The following is a 13,654-nucleotide window of genomic DNA, read 5'->3' as shown; positions in this document are numbered from 1 at the left end:
CAGCATCTCTTGGCATTGTCATATTTTGCAAACAGAATTTAAGATGTGATATGACAAGTACCAGTGCCACTTTATTTATGGAAGGAAGAGCTGGTGTGTTTGATGATCCTATCATCAAGAATACAGACCTCTGTATTCTTCATATCAGACTTTCTAAGCAAATGCTAGAATTGTGTAGTAAATGAGTATATACTGTCTGTGGATTCATGAGGTGTGCATTCAGGTGCCATTTAGGGGTTACACCACTAGTTTATGCTACCAATAGTGGTGTAGACTGGTGCTAAAATGCCAGGTGACTGAAACTCAGCTTTCTCTTCTGTAAAAATGGGGATATTCTTAACATGTACATCGTAAAAGCACTGTTAACATTAAACTAATACATGTAAAGCATCTGAAATGGTGTCAGGTTTGTAGTCTGTACAAGTGTGTTCTCGATGTTATATACTTTTCACCAAAGGAATACTGTTTATAAAAATATATTCAGAAGTCATTTTTATCAATGATATATATGTATCTATATGTGTGTGTATGTATACATGCTATACATACGTGCTATGAGGTTATATACATGTACCATATATTTTTACCTTTGTTTAACCCTCATTCATTTGCAAAGACTCACTTCTGGCTCTACCTATTTACTGATGCCACTCTGTTTGATCTCGGTAAGTCATTCTGTGACCTTTTTTAATACTCCTTTCACCCAAATAACATCCAAATAGTGGCTGATTATCAAAACTGCCTGCTGAGGTGGTCTGTAGATATTCTAGTGTACAATCATTTCTCATTCTTTACCTGCAAGATAAAATAACTTACTACACATTCATATTCAAATGCTACTAAACTACATCAATATTAAATAATTCTACCTAGTGGTAACACTTAGTAAGTTAAGTGTAAGAAATGCTATAAACAATATAGCATCAACAGTTATATTTTGAAATAATGGGTTTTAAGTAAATGAGAATCTAAACAAATCTATTTCTAAAGTCTTTGAATTTAGATGTTTTAAAATGGGTTATTTTTTTTTAAAGAAAATATAAAATAATGGAAGACTAAAGAAAGGGAAACCGAAGGAATAGAAAGGAAAAAAAAACCAAAACTCTATTTTACAGAAATAGTTGTATTACAGTATGTTCTGGTCTGACTGCATAAAGAATATTATAAAATTCTAAGTGTCATACTTGCCAAGAGAAATTGAAAACCTGGAATACATTCAGAGGTGAGTGATCTTGATGTCATACTCTTGAAATTCTACCCTTGCTTGCCATAGAACTCTACCTAGATTTAATCTAGCAGTGTAGTCAGTAGTCTTACTCCTATGGATGGAAAAACCTGAAAGAATATAAGCTTCATACTTGAAAATTGTTGGTGAATTTCAAGGGAGGATAAGTCATCCAATTTTACTCATAATCTGTGGCTATTTCACTTAATTGATCAATCCCTCTGTAATTAATTGTATGAACAGTACCAGTACCAGTTCATTGTTCCTCCGAATGTAATAGACACTGTATAACACAAAGTGCTCTGACTCTAAGTTGAAATTCTGGAGTAAACAAGCTCAAACTTCTTGACTGTGTTATTTCCCTGGGCTTTTACTCTGATAATCTATACAGTAACTCTCTGAGGATGTGGTTTGCAGCATTTTCCACACATACATGACAATGGAACCCTTGTTCTGTGGACAATTTCTTAAGGCTGGTTTGGAGAATCATTTCTCTAGTCCAGTCTTAACAGGATTTTTAGTTTGTTCACTCTCTTCAAAAGCTTGGTAACCCTTCATTATTTTATTTGCATATTTTCTTTATATTTTGCCGTTTTTTTCTATTTCAGTCCTACGTTATGTTATCATGAAATATTTTAAATTCTTTGAAGTTGAAATGGCCAAATCCAAGTGAATTTCTTAGAATCCAAAAACTGATTTTACCCTGATTTTTCTCATGCCTCCTTTTTCCTACCATGGCCACTCTGCTCTGGGTGAGAGGTAGAAAGTGACCAGGTCTGATCAGGGATGAGGGTGAGGTGTTTCACACAAGGTTAGCGGTTTATGGGACAGCAAGCACAAACTTAAGTGGCCAGAAGGTTTTGATATGTGGCTCAAACTCCCTTCATAAACGCTGTCACCAGTCGTTCCTGTGCCACTATATGCAAGCCCTAATAAGAATGGTCCTTAGAATGGAGTGTATATAAATGTGGGATGGAAGCCATACCTACTGGCTCCCACTCCTCTATGACTTCATCTCCAAAATGAGCAGAGACAGTTTTTAACGGAATACCACATACAGCCTGGGCTAACCTTGATTGCACCTAAGATGGAAAAGAGGGCCCTGAGCCAGGGAGTTCTCTTCTACAGTGAGAGGCTCTCAGCAGGTAGCTGATCAACTCACATACCTGAAAGCCTTTATCATCTCATTAGTTTCCAATTGTCTGCTCCTCAGTGCACTCACACATCATTTCGCTAAAGCCTCAGCTGGTCTTTGTCAGCTCTCATCAGGAGATCTGCACCCCAGTGATATCAAATCGATTTTATATCACAGTGTAAGTCAAATTTAAGTCTGCTTGGCCAGCATCTATGAACTATGTTATAATAACTGAAATTCAGCATTTCCAAAACCTGTGTTTTGAAAATGCTGCCAGGTGAAGGCCCATAATGGACTTTGGAAGACCAATTAATTAGGATACTGTTTCATATGTCAGGATTGTTTAGCAATATCCAACCTAACAGCCATGTGTTGCTGCCAGGTGTGTTGCTTAATTTCCAAATGTCATTGTTATTTTTAGAAGAGTTTAAAGCATTTGTCCTCAAACTTGGCTACACATTGGAATCATCTAAAGAGGCTTTAAATATACCGATGACTAGGCTCCACCTACAGAGATACAAATTGATCTGGGGTGAACCCCGTCATTGGTATCGTTTAAAAAGCTTCCCGGGTGATTCCAGTTTGAAGCTAGGCTAGAAAACCACTGGTTTGTAATAGCAGTAGTTGCTTGATCTTTTCTATGCTTCATAATAAACTTCTGCTTAGTCAATTAAAACAATATTCTAAGAAAAAAAAATTTTATGATTGCTGTAGTCTTTTTTTTTTTAAACCAATGCATTTCTTTTCTGTACTGCCTCTAGAAAATTCATATTTGATTACTGTTTCTTTAGCTTGGACTGTTCTTTTTCCTTGATGTAAAAGACCTTTTGTTAGCCTCAGAAGTGACATATACATTAAATAATTGCTAATTATTTATTGAGCACCTATTATATGAGTAGATGATATGGGGAAAATTAAGGTACTTAAAACATATTAACGTCACGCTATTTATCTGAAATACTGTGAAGAAGGCATATTTATCTGAAATAATGACCCATAATATAAAAATTAAGTGATGCTTGTTAAATTAAAAATAGAGACGACCAGTTACCAACCCAGCTTGCTCACTGTTGAAATTTTTTCCTTCAGGCCTTCGGGGTGAATCAACCTTCAAAGGAATGAGGTGAGAGAAGCCTCAATCTAAACTAAGATAAATGGAGTGGGAAGGGATGTGAGATGACAAAAATTGGCTTTATCATTCAAAGACCAGTGATTAGGGAACAGTTATAAACATAAGTGCCATTGGTAAATTGCAGAGCTAGCCCCAATTATTTTCTCTTCCTGTATCTACACATTGTAATGCTTCTCTCCTTTAATGCTGCATTTGACCAGCTCTGTCCATGTGCCAGCTCTGAGTCTTCCATATTTCTACTTGCCTCTTAGGCCTTTGTCATCACAATGGGAATATGTCTTGGTAAGCTTGTTGGAGGGTGAGACGTGGATAAGAGCAGTCACCTCTGTAAACAATCAACTGACTCCAGACATGTAAGTGTAGCCAAGTTCAGCAGAGCCGTCTTGCCAGCTCCCAGTTGACCCTGCACATGTGACCAATACACTCAAAAAGATGAGTAATCCAGTAAGTAAAATGGAAGAATTAAATAAATAAAAGCATATATCTATTATTTTCTTCATCTCTCTGGGTTTTAAAATGCGAGAAGTTTCTAGTATCTACCTATATGCTACCTGTACTGATACAGTTTTAATTAGGAGTATTTTAGTCACTGAGTGTTCTCTAGAAATATATCCACCTTTGTATGTTGTCTGCCAGAGAACTATCTAAATCTTTTTAAAAGACAAAGCCTTATTTTGAGACACTTTAAATTTGCCTCATCACCTAGGAAAATGGGTAGGAAGATGAAGTATCTGACTCCTTCTTAGTCTAGGAGTTGTACTTGGAGAAAAAAAGGTAGTAATACCTTCTAAACTTAATTTGCTGTTTCCTCCTCCAGGGTTTTCAAACTATGCCCAGTTGCTCTTTCAAACAGCTCAAAACATCCAGGTTTATTAGAGTGTTGATACTCTCCGGAATAGAACCACCCACACAGCCAGTAGTTTTTGTAGAAATTCAAGGCAAAGTGATATTCAGTGAACCTTATGGAATTAATAAGGAGCAAAGTATCAATAAAGAATTTAAGGAGGTACACAGTAAAGACACAGAACTACTTAATTCACTCCTGGTGTTCTTTAAAGTTTGCCATCAGACTTTGTATTCCTTCTGCCTATTGCCAATAGTTCTTCATATGGGCTTCACAGAGCAAATGATTATCATACCACCTGATCGCAGGGGCGTAAAGATGGATTAATCTTCATCTTTGGTTCATAACACACATTCATTGTTGGTCCAGGCATGACCCTCTTTTATTATTCACCTAGTTAGATATGCATATGTTTGTATTTATTTCTCTGTTAATATTATAAGAACCTGAGAAATCACCACTCAACATGAAAAATAGAACCTTGATAATAAATTAACATGTGATCCTATACAAACCATTGTCCTGCCTACTTCTCACTTAATGGAATTGCAACCTAAATTCTGTGTTCATTTCCTTAGGTTAAATGGTTAAATCCATTTTTGAATTATCTATATATCTATGTAGATATATAGATCTATAGATCTCTATATATATGTGTGTGTATATATATATATTCCTTAAAAGTATGCAGAGACATATAGGTATAGCTATAGATAAACAGATGTACAGGCTGTATCTTTTGGGATTTTTTAACTTAAAAATTCTGGGTTTCACATGTCTTGTTACAGTTTAGTCATTTTAACTTCTGTACAATATTCCTTTGAACATACACATTTCATTCATCCATTCCCCTCTGGATAGATAATGGGTTGTTTCCAGGTTTTTGCTCTCATGAACAGTGTTATTATGGATGTTCTCACATGTGTCTCAGAATGTAAATATATGAGTTCCTCTTAGGATTGTAATTGTTGTGTCATAAAGAATGTATATATTGAATTTTATGATAATGCCAGATGTTTTCCAAAGTAGCTATACCAGTTTTAGACTGTCACCTGAAATCTTTCAGTAATGCTGTGTCTATATTCGTTGCAACATGTGGTGTTAGACATTTTTATTTGAATTTTCACCAGTCCAAATAGAAAAAAATATATATATCATTTGATCTTGATTTGCATTTCATCTATCAGAACATGTGTTTTCAAATTTATTAGCACCAAGGTTTTTATCATGTGTCAAACGCATGTTCTTTATTTCCCTTCATTTTTCTTTTGGGTTATTTCTGATTTCCTTAGTGATTTAAAGAAGATTTTTGCATATTCCTCATATTTATTGTTTGTCATTTGTGTAATGACAAATACACTCCCAGTTTGTAACTTGACTTTTCACTTTCTTCAAGGTATCTCTTGATGGCAATTTTCAAAACTACAGAAAAGTTAAAAGAATGGTGAGTATCAGTTATTCACCCATGTTCACTGTAGATCTATCAGTTGTTAACATTTTGCCACATAAGCTGTGTTAACATACATGTTTCTGTACATATTATTTTGCAAAACGACTTGAGAAGTTGCTGACATCATGATACTTCATCTCTTAAGACATGGTCCTATATAACCACAGTACAATTACTGCTTTTAAAATAATAAAAATATTTCTATAATATCACGTAATATAGTGGCAATATTCTGATATCCCTGGCTGTCCACAAATTGTCTTCTAGAGCTTTTTAATATCCAAAGTTCACAAATCTCTTTTTGTTTTTGTCATTTTTAATCTCAAATAGATCTGCCTTTTTGCTTTTCTCATTGCTAATTTTTTACATGTTTGTTTCTCATGGCATTAAATTTTTGAAGAATCCAGTCTGTTACCTTTTATAAAATGATCCATTTAGAATTTTAATAATTGTTTCCTTGTGATTAGAATTAGTTCAAACATTTTCGGTATAAATGCTTTATAGGGAATGTTACTGCCTCCTTACTGTGTCACATCAGAAGCTTATAAAGTCTGTTTGTCCCACTGTTGGTGATACTGAATTTAATTATCTAATTGACACAGTGTTGACTAGATGACGCCATTGTAAAGACAGAATTCTTTCCTTGTGTTTAGTAAGTAATCCACGGGGTGATACATGAGTATTTAATTACCCCAATGGTTTTCACATCAATCAGTTCTTAAAATTACTATGCTAGATGTTGCAAATTGATGATTCCCTAATAATTTTATTCCTTAGAGACTTGATATTGAGCATCTTTTGATGTGTCTGTTGCTCTGCCCAGTTTTTAATTGGATTGTTTTGTTATTGAGTTGTATGGCTTCTTCATACATTTTGGATATCAACCCCTTATTGGATATCTCATTTGCAAGTGTCTTCACCTTGTTCAGTGGGTTACCTTTTGCTTTGTTGATGGTTTCCTTGGCTATGCAAAAGCTTTTTGGTTTTTTATTTGTTTATATCTGCTTTTTTAAAAAAATATTTTATTTATTTGAGAGAGAGAGCGGGGGAAGGAGTATAGGGAGAGGGACAAACAGACTCCTTGCTGAGTGCAGAGCCAGACACAGGGCTCATCCCACCACCCTGAGATCATCAATCAAGAGTTGATGATTAACTGACTGAGCCACCCAGGCGCCCCTGTTTATTTCTGTTTTTGTTGCCTTTCCCTGATGAGACAAATCCCAAAACATATTGCTAAGACTGACGTCAAACAGCTTCCTGCCTATGTTTTCTTCTAGGAGTTTTATTTTTGTATATGGTGTAAGAAAGTGGTCCATTTTTTTCAGCACCATTTATTGAAAAGACTTTTTTCTACATTATGTTATTGCCTCCTCTGTCATATAGTAATTGATCATTATAATCATGAGTTTATTTCTGGACTTTCTAGTCTGTTCTGTTAGTGTATGTGTCTTGTGACAGTACCATACTGTTTTGAGCACTATAGCTTTGTAGTGTATCTTGAAATTTGGGATTGTGATACCTCCAGCTTTGTTCTTTCTCAAGATTCCTTTAGCTATATAGGGTCTTTTGTGGTTCCGTACAAATTTTAGGATAATTTATTCTAGTTCTGTGAAAAACGCCATTGGTAGTTTGACAGGGGTTGCAGTGAATCTATAGTTTGCTTTGGGTGGTACAGACATTTTAATATTAATTCTTCCATTTCATGAGCACAGTGTGTCTTTCTGTTTATTTCTGTGTTGTTTTCATTTTTTCTTACATCAGTGTTTTATTGTTATAAGTCTTTCACCCCTTTTTAAAATTTCTCCCTATATATTTTATTCTTTTTGATGCAATTGTAAATGGGATTGTTTTCTTAATTTCTCATTCTGCTACTTTGTTATTAGTGCACAGAAATGCAACAGATTGCTTTATATTAATTTTGTATTCTGCAACTTTACCGATTTTTTTTAGTTTTAATAGATTTTTGGTAGAGTCTTCAGGGTTTTCTACATATAGTATCAGGTCCACTGCTAATAATGACAATTTCACTTCATCCTTTCTAATTTGGATGCCTTTTCTTTTTTTGTCTAATTTATGTGCCCAAAATTTCCAGTACTATATTGAATAAAAGTGGTGAGAATGGACATCTTTGTCTTTTTTCTGATCTTAGAGGAAGAGATCTTAGTTTTTCACCAGTGAGTATGATGATAGTTGTGAGTTTGTCATATATGGTTTTTATTATGTTGAGGTATATTCTCTATATATCTATTAAGTTTTTNNNATATAAGGATGTTGAATTTTCTCAAATGCTTTTTCTGCATCTGTTAAAATGGTTGTATTTTTATCCTTTGTTTTGTTAGTAACATTATTATTTATTAATAACATTTATTGATTTGTGGTTAACCATGCTTGCATCCTGGAATGAATCCTACCTCATTTGCGGTGTGTGATCTTTTTAATGTCTTGTTGAATTCAGTTTGCTACTATTTTGTTAAGGATTTTTACATCTATGTTCATCATGGGTTACCGGCCTATAATTTTTTTTTGTAGTATGTTTGTCTGCTTTTAGTATTAGGATAATGTTAGCCTCTTAGAATGAGTTTATAAATGCTTCTTCTTTAAAGTTTTGGAATAATTTCAGAATAGGTATTAACTCCTCTTTAAATGTTTGTGTTTAATTCACCTGTGAAGCCATCGGGTCCTGGACTTTGAGAGATTTTTTATTACTGATTCCATTTCATTAGTAGTAATCACTCTATTCAGATTTTTTATTTCTTCATGATTCAGTCTTGGGAGACTGTATGTTCCTAGGAATTTATTCTCAATTGTCTAATTTGTTGGCATATAATTATAGTATTCGCTTAGGATTTTTTATATTTCTGTGGTATAAAGTCATTTTTCTCTTTGATTTCTGATTTTATTTAGGCTCTCCATCCTTTTTTCTTGATGTCTGGCTACAGGTTTGTCTATTTTGTTTATCTTTTCAAAGAACCAGGTCTTAGTTTAATTGGTCTTTTTAATTTTTAGTCTTTATTTGATTTATTTCCACTCTGATCTTATTTCCTTCCTTCAACTAATGCTGGGCTTTGTTCTTCCTTTTCTACTTCTTTTAAATGTAAGGTTAGATTGTTTGAAATTTTTCTTGTTTCTGGAGATAGACCTATATCACTATGAACTTCTCAGAACTGCTTTTGCTGAATTCCAAAGATTTTGGTAGGTTATATTTCCATTTGTCTCAAGGTATTTTTTTATTTCCTCTTTTACTTTTTCATTGACCCATTGGTTGTTTAGTAGCATGTTAGTTTCCATATGTTTTATTCCAGTTCTCCTGTAACTGATTTCTAGTTTCATACCATTGTGATCAGATAATGTGCTTGATATGATTTCATTCTTCTTGAGACTTGTTTTGTGGTCTAACATGTGATATATCCTGGAGAATGTACATATGCACTTTAACAGAATGTGTATTCTGCTGTTTTTGAAACTCCAGTCTTTGAGCCCCACTGGTTGCAAAAACTCAGAAAATTCAGCCCCTCTCCTTTTCCCAGGCAGTGGCTTTGGGGACGTGTTCTCATTTTTTGCTCCTCTGTATGCTTCCCTCTCTCTCTCTCTCTCTCTCTCTCAGACCAGGGCTTCCCCCGCCAACCACCCACAGTCTGTTTCTCCCGCAAACTGTGTCTCCACACTTCTGACTTTCCTCGAAGTGGACCCTTCTTTCCTTCTGGTTGTGCAGTTTGTTCTGTCAGTCCTCGGGTCCATTTCTTGGGTATTCTGAATAATTTGAGAGTTATCTAGTTGTGTTCTAGGGACAAGGCTAGGGTCTTCCCACTGTGCCATCATCTTAGTGCCTCAAGGACCCTAATTATTGTAGTTTTAGTTAATTTTACAATTTTTGTCTTTTATCCTTCATACTTGGAAGTTGTTGTTCCACTACCTTTATTAATTATCTTTTCTCCCTCTACCTGGAGTGAGTTCCAGCAGCATCCCCTGCTGTTTTATGAATGTCTAAGGCTGGATCTTTTATATATTACTTGCTCTTTTAAACCACGGCTTTGGTTTTTCCATGCCCAAGGGCAGACACTCAGCACTATCCCTCCCCACTGCAGTCTGCAGCATCAGGTGTCTGGGTTCCCTTCATTATCATCTCTCAATCTCTCCTACCATGGTCTGTCTTTTGTTGTGCTGTTCATTCAGCCCTCAGTTCTTCAGGAAGAACTGCTCTATAGACAGGGAGAGTGTTGGTATCCATGGAAGTGAATTCAGGGTCTTCCTACACTGCCATCTTGGATGGGAAGCCACATTTCATCTTCTCCACACCAACATTTTTATTTCTTGTGTTTTTAAAGATTGCCATACTAACAAGTGTGAGGTGATATCTCATTGTGGTTTTGATTTGCATTGCCTTGATGATTAATGATGTTGAGCATCTTTTCATGTACCTGTTGACCATCTGTATGTCCTCTTTGGTAAAATGTCTACTCAAATCATCTGCCCATTTTCCAATTGGATTTTTTATTTTATTTCTGAGTTGTAGTTTTTTATACATGTTGGATATGAACCCCTTATCAAATACATGGTTTGCAAATATTATCTCCCATTCTGTAGGTTATCTATTCTGTTTGTTATCTGTTTGTTTGATTTCTATAAAAGCAATACCCCAACTGCATTCTTTTACATGTAAATAGCCAATCATCCCAGCACCACTTATTTTCTCCATTGAGTATTCGTGGCTCCCTTGTCCAATATTAGTTGACTATATATGCTTGGGTTTCTGGGCTCTCAGGTCCGTTCCGTTGGTCTGTTTTATGCCAGTACTGTGATTTTTTTCACTACTATAGATTTATTGTATAGCTTGAAACACCAGGAAGTTTAATGCCTACTGCTTTCTTTCTCAGGATTTCTTTGGCTACCCAGTGTCTTTTGTAGTGGCATACAAAATTTAGGGTTGTTTTCTATTTGTGTAAAAAAATGCCATTGGAATTTTCATAGGGATTTTATTGAATCTTTAGATGGTTTTTGGTGGTATTGACATTTTAACATTATCTTTCCAATCCATGAACAAAAGACACCCTTCCATTTATGTGTGTCTTCTTTGATTTCTTTCATCAATGTCTTGTAGTTTTCAGAATAGAGATCTTTTACCTCCTTGGTTAAATTTATCCCTAAGTATTTTATTGTTTTTAATGCTATTATTAATGGGATCGATTTTTTTTCATTAATTTCACTTTGCATGTATAGAAATGCTACCAGTACTTGTATGTTAATTTTGTATCGTGCAACTTTACTGAATTTGTTAATTGTTTCTAACAGTTTTTTTGGTTGAGTCTTTACTATTCCTATATATAAAATCATGTATTCTAGAAATAGAGACAATTTTACTTCTTCCTTTCCAGTTTGATGGCTTATATTTTTATTTCTTGCCTTGATTGCTGTAGCTAGTGCTTCCATGACTAGGATCAATAAGGTGGTGAGAGTGGGTACCTTTGTCTTATTCCTGATCTTAAAGGAAAAACTCCCAACATTTCTCAACTGAGTGTTCTGTTAGCTGTGGGTTTGTCATATATGTCCTTTATTACATTGAGATATAATACATCTTTGTCTAATTCATTCAGTGTTTTTGTCATGAATGGATGTTAAATTTTTCAAATGACTTTCCTGTATCTATTGAGATGATTATATAATTCTTTATGTATTCTATTAATGTGATATATCACATTTATTGGTGTGCATATATTGAACCTTTCTTTCATCCCAGATATAAGTCTCACCTGATCATGTTGAAAAATCCTTTAATATGCGGCTGAATTTGCTTGCTAGTATTTTTTTGAGAATTTTTGCATCTACATTCAGTAAGGATATTTGCCTGTAATTTTTTCTTCTCTAGTAGTGTCCTTATCCCATTTTGATATGATGATAATACTGGCCTAGTAAAATGAATTTGGGAGTGTTCCATCTTCTTCAGTTTTTTGGAAGAGTCTGAAAAGGAATGGTATTCATCCTTCTTTAAGTGGTTGGTAAAATTCACCAATGAAACCATCTTGTCCTAGGCTTTTCCTCCTTGGAAGATTTTTGACTACCAATAGTCTCCTTACAATAATTACTCTATTCACATTTTTTATTTCTTACTGCTTCAGTCTTGATAGGCTTTTTGTTTCCTAGAATCTTTCCATTTCTTATAACACTTCCAGTTTGTTGGTGTTTAATTGTTCATATTAGCCTCTTATGATCCCTTGTATTTCTGTTGTAATGCCTCCGTTTTCTGTTTTTTTAATGTTCTGATGGTTGGCTTTTTAAAAAATTTTTTTATTTAAATTGAATATAGTAAACATATTCTGTATTATTAGTTTCAGGGGTAGAATTTAGTGATTCATCATCTGCATTTAACACCCAGTGCTCATTATATCAAGTGACATCCTTCATGCCCATTCCCCCACCCACCTCCCCTCCCATCTCCTATGGTTGGCCTCCTTCTCTGTTTTTATTTTATTTTATTTTACCTTCCCTTCTCCTATGTTCATCTGTTTTTTTGCTTAAATTCCACATTGTAAGTGAAAACATATGGGATTTGTCTTTCTCTGAGTAACTTACTTTGCTTAGCATAATACCCTCTGGTTCCATCCACGTCATTACAAATGGCAAGATTTTATTCTTTTTGATGGCTAATATTCCATTGTGTGTGTGTGTATATATATATATATATCTTCTTTATCCATTCATCTGTCGATGGACATGTCAGCTCTTCCCAAAGTTTGGCTGTTGTAGACATTGCTGCTATAAAAATTGGGGTGGAGGTGCCCCTTTGAATCACTGTTTTTGTATCCTTTGGATAAATAGCTCATAGTGCAATCGCTGGGTAGTAGGGTAGTTCTGTTTTTAACTTTTTGAGGAACTTCCATACTGTTTTCCAGAGTGGCTATACCAGCTTGCATTCCCACCAGCAGTGTAGGGGGGTTCCCCTTTTTCCACATCCTCGCCAACATCTGTCATTTCCTGAGTTGTTAATTTTAGCTATTCTGACTGGTGTGAGGTGGTATCTCACTGTGGTTTTGGTGTGTATTTCCCTGATGCCAAGTGATGTTGAACATCTTTTCATCTGTCTGTTGGCCCTTTGTTTATATTCTTTGGAGAAATGTCTATTCATGTCTTCTGCCCATTTCTTAACTGGAGTTTTTTGTTTTGGGAGTATTGAGTTTGGTAATTTCTTTATAGATCTTAGATACCAACCCTTTTCTGATATGTAATTTGTGAATATCTTCTCCCATCCCGTAGCTTGCCTTTTAGTTTTGTTGATTATTTCCTTTGCTGTGCAGAAGCTTTTTATCCTGATAAATTGCCAATAGTTCATTTTTCCTTTTGTTTCCCCTGCCTTTGGAGACAGGTCTACCAAGAATCTCCTGCAGTCAGAGTCAAAGAGGTTGCTGCCTGTGTGCTCCTCTAGGATTTTGATGAGTTCCTATCTCACATTTAGGTCTTTCATCCATTTTGAGTTTAAGAAAGTAGTCCAGTTTCATTCTTCTGCATGTGGCTGTCCAATTTTCCCAACACCATTCGTTGAAGAGACTGTCTTTTTTCTATTGAATATATCTTTCCTGCTTTGTCAAAGATTAGTTGACCGTGGAGTTGAGAGTCCATTTCTGGGTTTTCTATTATGTTCCATTGATCTGTGTTTCGGTTTTTGTACCTGTACCGTACTGTCTTAATGATTACAGCTTTGTAATACAGCTTGAAGTCTAGAATTGTGATGCCTCCAGCTTTGGTTTTCTTTTTCAACATTACTTTGGCCGTTCGAGGTCTTCCCTGATTCCATACAAGTTTCAGGATTCTTTGTTCCAGCTCTGTGAAAAATGCCGATGGTATTTTGATAGGGATTGCATTGCACATCTAGATTG

The 13,654-nt window shown here is 35.0% G+C and overlaps 1 long non-coding RNA gene across 1 annotated transcript in view; it reads left to right on the top strand.

Annotated features, from left to right (window-relative positions):
* Window positions 1-1,126: 1,126 nt before the first annotated feature.
* The window catches only part of LOC103668197, a 33,570-nt gene continuing 21,042 nt past the window's right edge, over window positions 1,127-13,654 (top strand). Inside the window, exons 1-4 of the long non-coding RNA XR_569957.2 lie at window positions 1,127-1,222; window positions 3,450-3,483; window positions 3,744-3,936; window positions 5,733-5,780. This is a non-coding gene — a long non-coding RNA (uncharacterized LOC103668197). The remainder of the gene's footprint in view (window positions 1,223-3,449; window positions 3,484-3,743; window positions 3,937-5,732; window positions 5,781-13,654) is intronic.

The sequence above is a fragment of the Ursus maritimus genome, assembly GCF_017311325.1.
Source record: "Ursus maritimus isolate PB19 chromosome X unlocalized genomic scaffold, ASM1731132v1 scaffold_X1, whole genome shotgun sequence".
Taxonomy (NCBI): Eukaryota; Metazoa; Chordata; class Mammalia; order Carnivora; family Ursidae; genus Ursus; species Ursus maritimus.
Note: the sequence above shows the minus strand (reverse complement) of the source record. Positions and strands in the feature narration are given on the sequence as shown.